Below are 15,417 nucleotides of genomic sequence, written 5' to 3'. Positions count from 1 at the left end.
CATCTTCCTGTCATGTCTGGTGCTGAAAGCACGGCTGTGTCTCCCACATCCAGCTCTATCTGCGATTCTCACAGTAACAACTACAATACCCAGAACGCAACACTCCATGACACAACACACACTCCCGATCACATGACACGTCACATGACGCCACCAGGAAGTCCCGAGTACTGATTACTCAGTGTATTTAAGGACCATGCTCACGCTCACACCTCGCCGAGTATCTGTTTGGTAAATCCTACAATACAAAGCGTTTCTCTTGCCCTTGCTATTTTCCGTGTATGATCTTGTTTTTGTTTTCTACCGACTTTGATTTTTGCCTGCTCCCTTGTGTTGGATTACCGTGTATGACCTGGACTGTTTATTGTACTCTGGATTTTTGCCTACCCTGTGATACTGCCTACCCGTGTATGAACTCTGGACTGTCCTCCGGTTATGGTATGGTTTCTCTACACTGTGCATTTTTGGTACTGACCCTGTTTCTGTTGACTACCCCTGTCTACTCTATAACTTTAATAAAAGTTATTTTATTGTATCTGCACCAGTCTCATTCCTGTCTGGCCCTGACAAGATACTCGGCCATAATGACAGAGACTGCGGATACAGAGTCTATTAAGTCTGGTTTGGCTAACCAGGGTCGGCTTTTAGGTCAGCACCAGCAAACGCTCGCTGGTGTGACCCAAGCTGTTGACGAGCTAGCACGCCACCAGGTTAACCAACAGCAGCAGCTAGCCGAGATTATGAGTCACCTCCGGGGTTTGTCCACCCAGAACCCTAGCCCAGTGGTTAGTCCTGTAGCCAGCCCTAACAAAACCACTACTCCCTTTTTCGCTGTGTGTAAACCCGAAGTCTATGACGGTAACACTGAGAATTGTAATGGGTTTCTGCTCCAGTGCTCCGTGTTTTTTAGCAACTCACCTCCTGCTTCTGATAAAGCTAAAATCGGGTTTATAATTTCTCGACTGTCTGGCAAGGCTTTGGACTGGGCTACAGCTATTTGGGAGAACATTTCTGAATCCAGCTACGACACTTTTTTGTCTATTTTTCGCAGCGTTTTTGATCATACACGCTATGGGCAATCTAGTGGAGAGCTTCTGATTACCTTGAAGCAAGGTAAACTATCTGTGGCAGCCTTTGCTCTGGAGTTCCGTACGTTAGCTGCTAGCAGCGGTTGGAACGACCCTGCTCTCATCTCCATGTTTCGACACGGACTTAACCCTGAGATTCAAAGAGAACTTGCATGCAAGGACGACTCACTCACCCTGGATCAGCTGATCGCTCTGTCTATCCGTCTGGATCAGCTCCTTTCCCGTAAGCCCAAAGCTGTTAGCCACACTCCTGCGGTTCGCCCTGCACTACTCCAGTCCGGGAATCCAGTTCCGGAATTTGCGCCTGCACCCATTTCTGAACCCATGGATATCACACGATCCAGACTACCCGTCGCTGAGAGGCAGCGTCGCATGCGCCTTCACCTGTGCCTCTATTGTGGTGGTTCAGGTCATCTGAGGGCTAACTGTGAACTCCGGCCCAATTCTGCTCAAGCGTCTGCTCTGGGACAGCGCGTGGAGAGTACTCCACGCGCTAACGTGGTATGTACCCCTGTTTCTGAACTTAAAGAAAAATGTTTCATGTTGCCTGTTATTATTACCACTCCAACGGATGTGTTTTGTGTCTCAGCGCTTGTAGATTCTGGGTCGGAGGGGAACTTTATCAGCCTGGACCTGGTGGAGGAGCACGCCATACCCACGAAAGTTCTCCCCAAGTCGATCTCCATCCATGCCATCGATGGAAAGACTGTATGCTCCAAACCTGTGACCCTGCAGACTCTTCCTCTCACCCTTCAAGCCAGCGCTCTACATGTGGAACAGCTCTCTCTCTATGTGCTCCCACGCACAGAACATCCCCTGGTTTTGGGAGCGCCATGGCTAAAGACACACGACCCCGTCATTTCATGGAGCCTGGGAGACATCACTGCCTGGTCTCCTTTCTGCCGTGAGAACTGTTTATCTTTAAATTCACTCTCTTTGCAATCTACCTCTGTTGAAAGCCCTAATTCTGTAGATACCCCTGCTATTCCCTCCGAGTACTATGACTTTTCTGATGTGTTTAGTAAAGCTAAAGCTACCGAGTTACCTCCGCATCGCCCCTATGATTGCTCTATTGATTTACTAGAGGGTTCTGTACTGCCCAAAGCTCGTGTGTACCCATTGTCTCGTGATGAGGAGAAGGCTATGGAAGAGTATGTTAGTGAAGCTCTTGCGCAGGGTTTCATTCGCCCATCCAAATCCCCTGTTGGTTCCGGTTTCTTCTTCGTGAAGAAGAAGGATGGGGGTTTGAGACCCTGCATAGATTACAGAGGCTTAAACGACATTACTAAAAAGTTCGCTTACCCGCTCCCGTTAATCCCAGCAGCTCTTGAACAGTTACGTAATGCCGTGTACTTCACCAAACTCGATCTCCGTAGCGCTTATAATCTCATTCGCATCAGGGAAGGTGACGAATGGAAAACGGCGTTTTCCACCACCAACGGCCACTATGAATACCTGGTCATGAGCTACGGTCTCGCTAACGCCCCAGCTATATTCCAGTCGTTTATGAATGACATATTTCGCGACCTCATTAATCATTCTGTTGTCCTTTTTATAGACGATATCCTTATCTATTCACCAGATCTCCCCACACACATTCAGCATGTCCGTCAAGTTCTCCAACGCCTGAGAGAACATAGCCTGTTTGCCAAAGCCGAGAAATGTGAGTTCCATACTCAAAGGGTCACATTTCTCGGCTACGTTATCAGTTCCTCCGGTGTCCTTATGGACGATGACAAAGTAACTGCCGTTACTAGTTGGCCTGTGCCCCAGACCATTAAAGAACTCCAGCGATTCCTTGGCTTCACTAATTTTTATAGGCGGTTCATCCGTAACTTTAGCTCCATTGCTGCGCCCCTTACTGCCCTCACTAAGGGGGCTGCTAAAATCCTGAAGTGGTCAACTGAAGCGGATCACGCTTTCTGTGAGCTGAAAGCTGCGTTCGTTTCAGCCCTTGTACTTAGGCACCCTAATCCCGAGTTTCCCTTCGTAGTGGAAGTGGACGCTTCCGAATCGGGTGTTGGCGCGGTTCTCTCTCAGCGTAGTGGGTCGCCACCCAAATTGTTTCCTGTAGCCTTCTTCTCACGCAAGCTTTCCCCTGCGGAGCGTAACTATGGGATAGGGGATAGGGAACTTCTTGCTGTGAAATTAGCTCTAGAAGAATGGCGTCACTGGCTGGAGGGGTCCGTTCATCCGTTTACTGTGTATACTGATCACAAGAATTTGGAATACCTCCGCACGGCTAAACGACTTAATCCGAGACAAGCACGTTGGTCTCTTTTTTTCTCTCGATTTAACTTCTCGATCTCGTTCCGTCCGGGAAACCGTAATACTAAAGCTGATGCGCTGTCCAGGGTTTACAGCACTGTGGACAGCGCATCCCAGCCCCAGGAGGCTGAACGCATTCTTCCTCCCTCTGTTCAGATCGCAGCCATTCAATGGGAGTTAGACGATCAGATTCGCCAAAGTAACGCTAATCAGCTCGATTCTGAGGACTGTCCTCAGGGTAAAACGTTCGTACCCGTCCAGTTTCGAGACAGGCTCATCACCTGGGCTCATTCCGCTTTAACCTCTGGTCATCCTGGTGTCACACGCACGTTACAATTACTCTCTGCCCGTTACTGGTGGAATTATATGCGTGCTGATGTTCACTCATTCGTTACCTCCTGCTCTGTCTGTGCGCAATGTAAAACGCCTAAAACCCTTCCAGCCGGTAAGCTACTACCTCTCCCTGTACCTGAGAGACCTTGGTCGCATATTGCTGTTGATTTTGTTACTGATCTGCCTGTATCTGAGGGTTATACTACAGTTCTCACTGTTGTTGATCGTTTCTCTAGAGGGGTTAAATTTATTCCATTCCCTGCTCTGCCTACTGCCTTCCAAACTGCTCAAGCTATTTATATGCATGTATTTAGACACTTTGGTATCCCCGAAGATATTTTGTCTGACCGTGGTCCTCAATTTACCTCTCGTGTGTGGAAGGCATTTTTTGAACATCTCGGTGTACATGTCAGTCTCACTTCTGGGTTCCACCCTACATGTAATGGTCAATGTGAGAGGGTTAATCAGGAACTCGGGAAATTCCTCCGCACCTACTGCTTCAAACATCCCACTGATTGGTCACAATACCTCGTTTGGGCTGAAATTGCACAAAACTCCCTAGTTAACACTACCTCTGGCCTCACCCCCTTTCAGTGTGTTCTGGGTTTTCAGCCTCCTCTAGCTCCCTGGACAGCGGTGTCCACTGATGTGCCGGCTGTGGATGAATGGATGAAGCGCAGTGAGCAGGTGTGGGAAGACACGCATCGTAAAGTCTCTGAGGTACTGCGCGTGTACAAGGAGCGTGCTGACAAGCACCCTGGTGACAGCCCAGACTACCAACCAGGAGATCGGGTGTGGCTTTCTACCCGGGACTTTAGGTTTGAGGGTAGTTGTAGAAAACTCCTGCCTAAGTTTATTGGTCCTCTTAAGATTTTGTCACGTATTAATGAAGTTACTTACAAGGTGGAGTTACCCCCTCAGTATCGTATTAATAATTCTTTTCATGTATCTCTCCTCAAGCCTATGGTCCCGGGTCCGCTCGCTGACGCTGCACCGGCTGATGTTCCACCCGCGGCTGTGGAGGGGGAGGGGTCGTCCACGTATGCTGTCCGGGAGGTGCTGGATTCACGCAGGCGTGGGGGTGTGCTCCAATACCTTATCGATTGGGAGGGGTATGGTCCGGAGGAGCGTTGTTGGGTGGCTGCCAAAGACGTGCTGGACCCTGCCTTGCTCGTGGAGTTTCATGCTCGTTTTCCTGGTAAGCCTGCTCCTAGGCCCCGTGGACGTCCCAAGCGTCCTCCGACCTCCTCTGCTCCAACTCGTCGGGTTTCTCGCTCTGGTGAGCCCCGTCTGTCTGGCACCTCCGCTCCGACACCTGCACCTCCCGCCGGTACTCCCTGTCCGCCGGGTGGTCGTCGCCGGGGTCGGCCCCGTTCTGCCTCCGCTCCGGTCCCTCAGGGGGAGGGTACTGTCATGTCTGGTGCTGAAAGCACGTCTGTGTCTCCCACATCCAGCTCTATCTGCGATTCTCACAGTAACAACTACAATACCCAGAACGCACCACTCCATGACACAACACACACTCCCGATCACATGACACGTCACATGACGCCACCAGGAAGTCCCGAGTACTGATTACTCAGTGTATTTAAGGACCATGCTCACGCTCACACCTCGCCGAGTATCTGTTTGGTAAATCCTACAATACAAAGCGTTTCTCTTGCCCTTGCTATTTTCCGTGTATGATCCTGTTTTTGTTTTCTACCGACTTTGATTTTTGCCTGCTCCCTTGTGTTGGATTACCGTGTATGACCTGGACTGTTTATTGTACTCTGGATTTTTGCCTACCCTGTGATACTGCCTACCCGTGTATGAACTCTGGACTGTCCTCCGGTTATGGTATGGTTTCTCTACACTGTGCATTTTTGGTACTGACCCTGTTTCTGTTGACTACCCCTGTCTACTCTATAACTTTAATAAAAGTTATTTTATTGTATCTGCACCAGTCTCATTCCTGTCTGGCCCTGACACTTCCTCTTGATTATATTTTCGAAAAGTTTCCTTTTGTATGTGTAGCTCAATAAATACTGTATTACACACTTACTTATAGTTGCAGTTTTTTGATGAAGAATGTAAATACATTGTTAAATTAAGTAAAAAAATGAGTGACTAAATAGGATTGTTTTTATTGTGCATAAAACTAATGCAGTAAGTTCTGGTCTAAGTTCTTTTTAAAGCTGGAGAGAAGTCCATTGTAAATGACTGTAAATCTCCATGTCTACCATAACCTTTATCCGGATGGAGGGATTGATAAGGGCTGAATTGGAGGAGGTTCTCCACCCGTTTATTGTTTGATAGGGATCCTCTGGTTCTACAGTAAAGCTGTATAATCCTCAGCAGTGATCTGGGATTGGCTCCAGTGGTTCCTGAAGATGAATGAATGGAGGTCAGGGGTCAGGGCTTGGGAACTTCCTCAAGAGTTCAGAGTCACGCACTGATTCTGGAGGACTCTGCTCTGACGGGCTTCCCTAAAGACCAACCATCACCATTCATCTCCATCCAGAACAGAACGGAGGTCCTTCAGTTCATATTCACTCAGATTCACTGACGTCTAGTGATGTTCCAGTTTTGGAATGTGAGCCTGAAAATCTGAAGTACCTATATTCTGATATTATACAAAAAATATCTACAAATGAGGTAAATCTTCTAAGATTTCTTCAATTGTGTTCTCAAAATCTAGAATTTTTGGATGTAAGACTTGAATCAAGTAGAAAAAAAACTATTTTTATATCCTATATTTGGACCCACAGATCAGAATAACTTCAGTTCACAGTTCAAATACTTAAAATTATATTAAATAAACTTACACTTACAATATTTAGTGATGTTCCAGTTTGGGAACGTGAGCTTAAATATCTAAAGAACTCCGGAGGTGTAGTACATTACAAAAAAGTCCACTGGCAAACACTAGACCAATATGTAGAAATATAGACTTGTATTCTGATATTAAGCAAAAACAAAACTGCCAATGAGGTGAATCCTAGTAAGATTTCTTCAATTTTGGTCATAAATTGTAAAAATCCTTGATTAAAGTAAAAATCCCAGATTTTATATCTTACATTTTGACCCAAAGATCAGAATACCTTGACTGAGGACTTTTTTGTGCTTATTTAAGTATTTAAATTCAAATACTTCAAAAATTAAAATAAAAAATTATATTAAATAACCTTACACTTCCTATATTAAGCGATGTTCCAGTTATGGAATGTGAGCCTGAAAAATCCATTAGCAAAAATAGACAAATAAAAATATATAAAAATTTAGACTTATATTCTGGTATTACGCAAAAACAAAACTGCCAATTAGGTAAATCTTAGTATGATTTCAGAATTGTATAAGAATATTTGACTTACGTAGTTTTTGGCATAGTTTAAATAAACCCAACATAATTTGTTATATATAGCAAAATTATAATTTAAGAATGAAATAAAAACACATTCTTGACATATTTAATATGGCCCTTTATGTGGTCCATTTATGAGTCCATTTCCAACCTGGTCAATTTTATAAACTGTTTATCAGATTTAGAAATCTAAAGTGTTAAAATCTGGGCGTCTGATCATATAATGAGGTCATAAACCTGATCATCAGCCGAGTCTGTCGCCATGGAAACGTAAACAAAGATATACGTTGGCGATTTCATCATCATCATCAGAACCTCTTCAGTTCACCATTATACACACTTATACACGTCTACTGCACTTTATACCCAGAGAGGAAACATCTGCATACATCCCTCACTTCACTCAGAGAGAGAGAAGGATAGATGGAGAGATACTAAGTATGTTTATATTGACCTCTGTAAGACTCCCACTTACTTGCTAAAAGTCTGCATTACAGCTTTCACAAATGCAAATATTTACCCACACCATCTGTTAAACCGGCCACTTTATCGGAAACGCCTACTTTATTTTGTTATTTGACCTACTGATCTGTTTCTTGCCTTGGGAGAAACCCTCCCCTAAAAAATTGCCATTTCTTGAATTCTAGTGTATTTTTTCAGGTTGTTGAACATTTAATTTGACCTAAACCCTTACCATTTAGGCTATTTTAATCAATTATCCTTCCAATTAATGTTTTTTTTAATGTGATTATTTAATTCTTGCTGGATTAATATGAATACCAGCAGGTGGTGCTCTGTTCACTATTATAGGCAAAGCTAATGCTAGTAGCCTTAAATGCCCTCAATTAGGCTATAGAAGTATTCTGGTCACTTAGTTCAATTTAAAATCACAACAGATAACCATTTAAAATGATCTGAGCGAACTTAGCCTGAAATATTGCAAATAATTGCAACTTAAGCTTACTCCTTATGTTTTGTTGTTTAGTTGAATATGAATTTTATGTGGCCTAGGGACCATTAATATAAAAAAAGATAAAGATAAGGTTTTAGATAAAGCTGGACATTGTGAGATAGTGACGGGGTTGACGTGACCTCCTCCAGTTTTCAACAGCCTTTATTCACATGCAGCAATCAGGAAAACCCGGAGTGGCCTTTCAGTGCTATGTGTATCATTCTATCCATCAAGTGGAATGAATTCTTTCATGAAAATAATAGACAATAAAAAATAGAGCTAGGTGATCTATTTTTATTTATATTTTATGATCAATGTGTGTTGGGGGTCCAAGCAAATAAACATAAATTATTAAGGGGAAACATCCAGTTTAAATGTAATGGCAGTGATGCAATGCAATGCCCAGTGCATGGAAGTATTAGTTTGGTGTTTCTGATAAAGTGGCCAATGTGTGGCAGTGTTAGGTAGGTGTTTCTGATAAAGTGGCCGAAAGTGAGTGCCTGCGGGTTAGAATAAATAAATGGACGGAACTTTTGGACACTTATTTCCAGTAAGCCATTTCCTGCAGGAAGTGACCAATGGACTGAATAGAACTGAAAGAGCTTCCTGGAGGAAGTGGGGGGCGGGGCTTATCGCCTTTGCTTCCACCTGCATAAACAGATAACCCCGGCGGCGGCGAGGTCAGAGAAACAAAGCTCAATAAGCGCCGGCTTTCCACTGAAACCACCCAGACCCTTCCCTACAGACCCTTAACATCCAGCCAACGATCCCACACTGTGTTCATAATAACAAATTATTCCTAAATATTACAGTTATTATATATATACTCTGCCTTTTGGCCCTTACAACTTATATAATAAAAATTTAATTGTTCATGATGACCTTGTTCTGTTCCAAAGATACATTTTAATTTTCTAAAATTATATAATTAGCATGATACTTTTCTGTGACAGGATAGTCCTGTGTCCGGAGTCCTATGGGTAGGTTCCTGTAGACAGTGTCCTGTAAAAAAAAAGTCTGTAAACAGTGTGGGAAGTGTTCTGTGGGCAGTGTCCTGTGGAACAGCATCCTATGGAACAGTGTCCTGTGAAACAGCATCCTGTGGAACAGCACACTGTGGAACAGCATCATGTGGACAGTGTCCTGTGTGAAGACACCCGAGTGCCTCTTCCTTTGGACAACATGCTGTAGACAGTGTACGGTGGCCGGAGTCCTGTGGACAGTGTCCCGTGGAACAGCATCCTGTGGAACAGCATCCTATGGAACAGCAAACTGTGGACAGTGTCCTGTGGAGAGCATCATCATGTGGAACAGCATCCTGTGGAGAGCATCTTGTGGGTGGTGTCCTGTGGGAAGACACCTGAGGGTATTTTCCTTTGAATAGCATCCTGTAGATAGTGTCCTGTGGAACAGTGTCCTGTGGAACAGCGTCCTGTGGAACAGCATCCTGTGGAACAGCGTCCTGTGGAATAGTGTCCTGTGGAACAGCGTCCTGTGGAAAAGCGTCCTGTGGAACAGTGTCCTGTGGAACAGTGTCCTGTGGAATAGTGTCTTGTGGAACAGCATCATGTGGACAGTGTCCTGTGGAACAGAGTCATGTAGAACGGCCTCCTGTGGAACAGCATCATGTGGACTGTTTCCTGTGGAACAGCATTCTATGTCCTATAAACAGGGTCCTGTGGGCAGCACCGTGTAGACAGTGTCCTGTAGATAGTGTCCTGTTAAACATCATCCTGTGGGCAGGGTCCTGAAAAACAGCATCCTGTGGAACTACGTCCAGTGGAACAGCCTCCTGTACAACTGGACGCTGTGGAACAGCATCAGGTGGACAGTGTCCTGTGGAACAACATCCTGTAGGCAGCGTCCTGTAGGCAGCGTCCTGTAGGCAGCGTCCTGTAGACAGTGACCTGTAGAACAACATCCTGTATACAGTGACCTGCAGGCAGCATCCTGTGGCTGGCGTCCTGTAGACGGTTTGCTCAGTGTATGTTATGATCAGAGCTGTAGGCTGTTATTATGAATGGCCTTGTGCTGCTACCAGTATGAACTGCTTCCTGTCATGGAGACAAAACACTCTGCAGGGTCTGGGACATTCTTTACACACACACACACACACACACACCACACACACACAAAAACAAAGATAGACATGCATGAGCTGCGTTAGTCTAAACATCGAGAATTCTTGTAAATCCGTGAAAATCAGCCTCAACATCTGAGAGGAAACCCAACATCTCAAAACCACACAAACCAAACCATACTCTGTGAAGTATTTAGATACTCTTATCTGGGGAGCTGTTTGTTTACTTGCACTTTCTAAGGCTGGTAACTCTGATTAACTTATCCTGTACAACAGAGAAAACTCTTGCTCTTCTGTCCTTTCCTGGGGTGGTCCTGATGAGTGCCAGTTCCATCATTATAACCTTTTTGATGGTCTTTGCAGTGACTGCATTTGAGGACACTTTCAAGCTATTCACTGTATACCTGTAACTCTACCTCTTCACTACTTTACTTTAACTGATGCTCTCAAACACTTTATTAAGAGACAAGAAATTCAAGTAATTAACTCTTGATGAGTTCAGCACAGCTGTTAACTGAAAGCCTGAATTCCAGGAGACTCTACCTCATAAAACTGACTGAGAAAATCCAGCAGAGATGTTCAAAACTGATCATCTAAACAAGAGGAGCTACTTTGATGTAAAATATAAAATATATTTTGATCTGTTCCTGTATAGCTTTAATATAGTTCTTTAATTCTTTGATTTTACCAAATTAAAAACAAACCTCTGGAATGTAATCAAGAGGAAGATGGATGATCACAAACCATCAAACTACCAAACTGAACTGCTTGAATCTTTACACCAGGAGTAAAGCAGCATAAAGTTACCCAAAAGCAGTGTGTAAGACTGGTGGAGGAGAACATGATGCCAAGATACATGAAAACTGTGATTAAAAAACAGAGTTATTCCACCAAATATTGATTATTTCTGAACTCTTAAAACTTTATGAATATAAACTTTTTTTTGTTTTCTTTGCATTATTTGAGGTCTGAAAGCTCTGCATCTTTTTTTGTTATTTCAGTCATTTCTCATTTTCTATAAATAAATGCTCTAAATGACAGTATTTGTATTTGTAATTTGGGAGAAATGTTGTCTGTAGTTTATAGAATAAAACAACAATGTTCATTTTACTCAAACATAAACCTATAAATAGCAAAATCAGAGAAACCGATTCAGAAACTGATTCTTCATTTTTTCCAGAGCTGCATAAACTGAAGCTTGCTTGGTTTTGCTGTTTTGGTTTTGTAAAATGTAACAAAGTTACGGGTAATTTACACACACACACACACACACACACACACACACACACACACACACACACACACACACACACATTCTGCAGTGGTCATGGGAAAGGTCAGAGGGTGTTGAGCGTTGAATGCTTTACTTCCAAACGTTTACTTCAAGACTCTCCAGTTGACAAGCATTTTAGATGCATTTGCGTCTGTGTGTGTATGAGTGTGTGAGAGTGTGTGTGTGTGTATGAGTGTCTGAGTGTTGTGTGTTTGTGTGTTCACTCCCACACACACACAGCAGCAGAAATGCTTGCGTAAGGAGAACGTCAGCCAGAATGCCACTGCTGAGCTCTTCTCTAAACACACACTGCCACATCTTCACTGCAGGCCTGCTGTGTGTGTGTGTGTATGTGTGTGTGTGTATGTGTGTGTGTGTGTGTGTGCAGATTGATCAGCAAGCTTCAAAGCACTCATCTCTATTAGTGTAAGACAATACCGATATATAAAAGTATCGCAAAATTTTGTTTTACGATACTTTTAAAATTGGTGTCAGAAGTGGTTCATTTACTGTGGTAAGTGGTTCATTTACCCCGCCCAAAACATTACAACATTACATTCCACTATTCTGATTGGATAAAAAGTTTACTTTTATTTTATTCAGATTCTATAAATATCATAGTCTGTGTTTTTTTATACTATACTATACTACATATTTCCTAACCTTTCATTTAAATCTTTACTGTTAGGTTAAGTAGTACTTCCAAAGATCCATTGGCAAAAACTAAACAGAATATATGTAAATTTAGACATATATATATATGCTTATAGTATATGAAAATAAATCTGCCAATGGGGTGAGCAAATATTTCTTAAAAGTAGGATTTGTTAAAAAAAAGCAATCACAGTCTTTAAATGAGTGAAGTAAGACTTAAATTTGTACACAAAAATCAGAATAACTTGGTGACTTTCTGTGCTTATTTTGAGTCAATTTACTAAAATAAGCAAGATAATGTAATGTTTACACAATGCTTAGTAAGAAAAAAATTCTGAGCAAAAAAAATAAGATGTATTGCCTTAAAATTAGAAAATTTCACTTGCTAAGGTTAAGTTTTTAGCAGTGTGATCAGCTTTTAAATAGAGTACAGCATCACAATTCTCACAATTTATGTAATTTACCATAGTTTCTTATTTACAGAAATATATAGAATTAGAAAAACAACCAGTAGTTTTAAGTTTTTAAGTTTTTAGAGAGAAGTGATGGAATTATTGAGAATGCGTAGAGTTAAAAATAAATTTTTTATATGTTTTCCCTAAAAACAAACAATAAATTTCCTTTTACTGAAGTTTAAATTTCGGTTTGAATAAATTCATCTTGCTTTAAGGTCATTTGTGAGTCAGTTTATCACCAAAAACCTTGTATTTACACTTTTACTAAACAATAAGTGATAAAAACTGTGTTTCAGCAAACCGCAAGGTCACTATTACCAAACCGACAGAAGCAAACAGTAACCCACAACCCAGTCAGCTGATCTTCTCTGGGGACGGACGCTCAGTGTGAGCTGTTGGCCTCCATAATCAAAACATCACGACCATCTCTGACCTCCTTCCCTCTGACTCAGACCATCATCAGACCATCAGACGTCCCCAGAGCTTCTCCAGAACTATCTGGGTTACAAGACTTCCTGTTAAAGCTAAAGACCACTAGCTTTCAGAAGGTTTTTAACTTAGATTTTTACTAAAAACTCATAAACTATCACATTTTATCCACATTATTGAAGACATTAAAGCCTAATCTGGTTTATCTAAAACCGTTAAAATAATAAAACACCCCTAAAGACCATCGCTATTCAATAAAAACCTTATATTTCCAAAGTGGTAGCTGATCTTAGAAGCTGGATGTTGGGTTATTTTGTCCATTTTGATCAAACCGGAACCTTGAGAGGAACCAAGACTTAATAGACTTCCTCTGCCGGGCTGCAGTGGAGACGGGAAAATATTATTACGGGAAAATAAAGCGTAGGATATCCGTCATCACAGCTACAATGACGACCAAATGCTAATGGGTTTTCCAGACCTCCTGCCATTTACAGCGGAATGATGGGAAATGTAGTTTATATCAATTTCTTAATAAAAAGAACAAGAGAGAATGATTATACAGCTTTGTAAAAAGTAAGCAAGCACTTCAGTTTCTGAATCAGTTTCTCTGATTTTATAGGTTTATATTTGAGTACAATGAACAGTTCTTCCAAATTCCGAATAAAAATATTGTCATTTAGAGCATTTTTTGCAGAAAATGAGAAATGCAGAGCTTTCAGTGCTCAAATAATCCAAAGAAAACAAGTTCATATTCATAAAGTTGCATCTTGGCATCATGTTCTCCTCCACCAGTCTTACACACTGCTTTTGGATAACTTTATGCTGCTTTACTCCTGGTGTAAAAATTCAAGCAGTTCAGTTTGGTGGTTTGATGGTTTGTGATCATCCATCTTCCTCTTGATTATATTCCAGAGGTTTTCAATTTGGTAAAATCAAAGAAACTCATCAATTTTGAGTGATCTCTTATTTTATTTCATGTTCATTAAAATAATCCTTCTATCTCATGAAAAGTTTAGTCAGACGGTTTTAGATGGTAGGGAATTCATCTCAGTGTGATGTAGAGGTTTATCTAGCAGTCACTGATCTCTCACGCTCAGGTACGCTATTCTAAAGTAGCTTCTAAAAGCAATTTTTTAAAAGCTATTTACAGATTTTTCTTAAACAGAAAATACAAATTTTGCCATAATCTGCAGTACGGTATCTTATTTTTATTAGTTATAATTATTATTATTTTAGTTTTATTAGTTTATATTAGAGCACTTTTACTTTATATTAAAGAAAAAAGAGATAATAAGCCACTAGAATTGTTTCTGCAGGATAGGGAAGAATAGTTTTACTCAGTTTGAAAGATTCATGATGTCATTTTGATGGATCTGACCTCTTTCCTGTGCTGTATTTAATCCCAGCAGCCAAACTAAATTCCGACTTTCCATGTTTGACAAATGAGAGACTAACTCTGATCACATACACAGCTCTCCAGACCACTTCATATTTCATCAGCGTCATATTTCTGCTCAGGATTTCCCGCTTTGGTAAAGATTTCCACTGCTGAGATCTTCAGCTACCCAGAGATACATCAGATAAACTGCAGAGCCTCATTTTTACAGAAACGCAAACAAAATAACGCTCAAGAAAGAACTAAAATGATGATAAATGAGCGTATTTAGGGACATAATGAGTGCCGCTGCTTGAAAAGTATGATTCCTTTGATCCAAGAACATAATGATTAGTAATTATCTGCTAACCACGTTTTATAAATAGAGCAGCTTAAGTGAATTGTTGGCCTAGCCGAGCCATATGCTGATAAAAGTACAATGATAAAAAATAAAGTAAAAAACTGCTGCCAACATTTCTAGTGCAAGAAAAGTTCTCAAAAAATACTTTTTTGTATGTAAATCATGTTTAAAAAAACTCATGGATAAACACCAGGAAAATTACTTTTAACATTTACTTAATTAATTATATTAAGTAAAGCGTATTTTGTTTAACACTTTTTATTGCAGTTTGCATATGAATTAATGCTAGTTTATTGTTTAAAAAATAACACTTTAAACCTATGATCCACACTGATAAAGAAAAAGAAGAAAATAACATTTTCTGGCAACCCAATTGTAATATTACATAATGATCTTGCAGTTCTAAATTGTACTTGCACTGATATATCCATATAAGAACAGTGGTTTTGTGTGAAATTACAAAATAAAATGAATTCCACTTTTCTATTTTATTTTGTTAAACTGTCTTTTGAAAGTTGTTAAAAAACACATAATTATTTAATTTAAATTCCATGGTACATTACAATAAACATTGTGTTCATAATTTCGTAATTTTCATATAATTTTAAAGGAAAAATATACAATAAAAATTCAGAAGCCAATTGGACAAACATATTGGTTTACAGTGGATCTAGACAGAATTTGGAATTACAGAACTGGAGAATCTCTGAAAAGATCATCCAGAATGCAGCTGTTCTCTGCATGGTGAAGAGCTCCAGCCGTTAGAAGAAGCTGCAGGTTTCTGATAGGCTGAAATAGATAGAGCC

Source organism: Astyanax mexicanus, chromosome 21 (genome assembly GCF_023375975.1).
Source record: "Astyanax mexicanus isolate ESR-SI-001 chromosome 21, AstMex3_surface, whole genome shotgun sequence".
Taxonomy (NCBI): Eukaryota; Metazoa; Chordata; class Actinopteri; order Characiformes; family Acestrorhamphidae; genus Astyanax; species Astyanax mexicanus.
The sequence above is the reverse complement of the archived record's forward strand: the minus strand, read 5'-3'. Positions refer to the sequence as shown.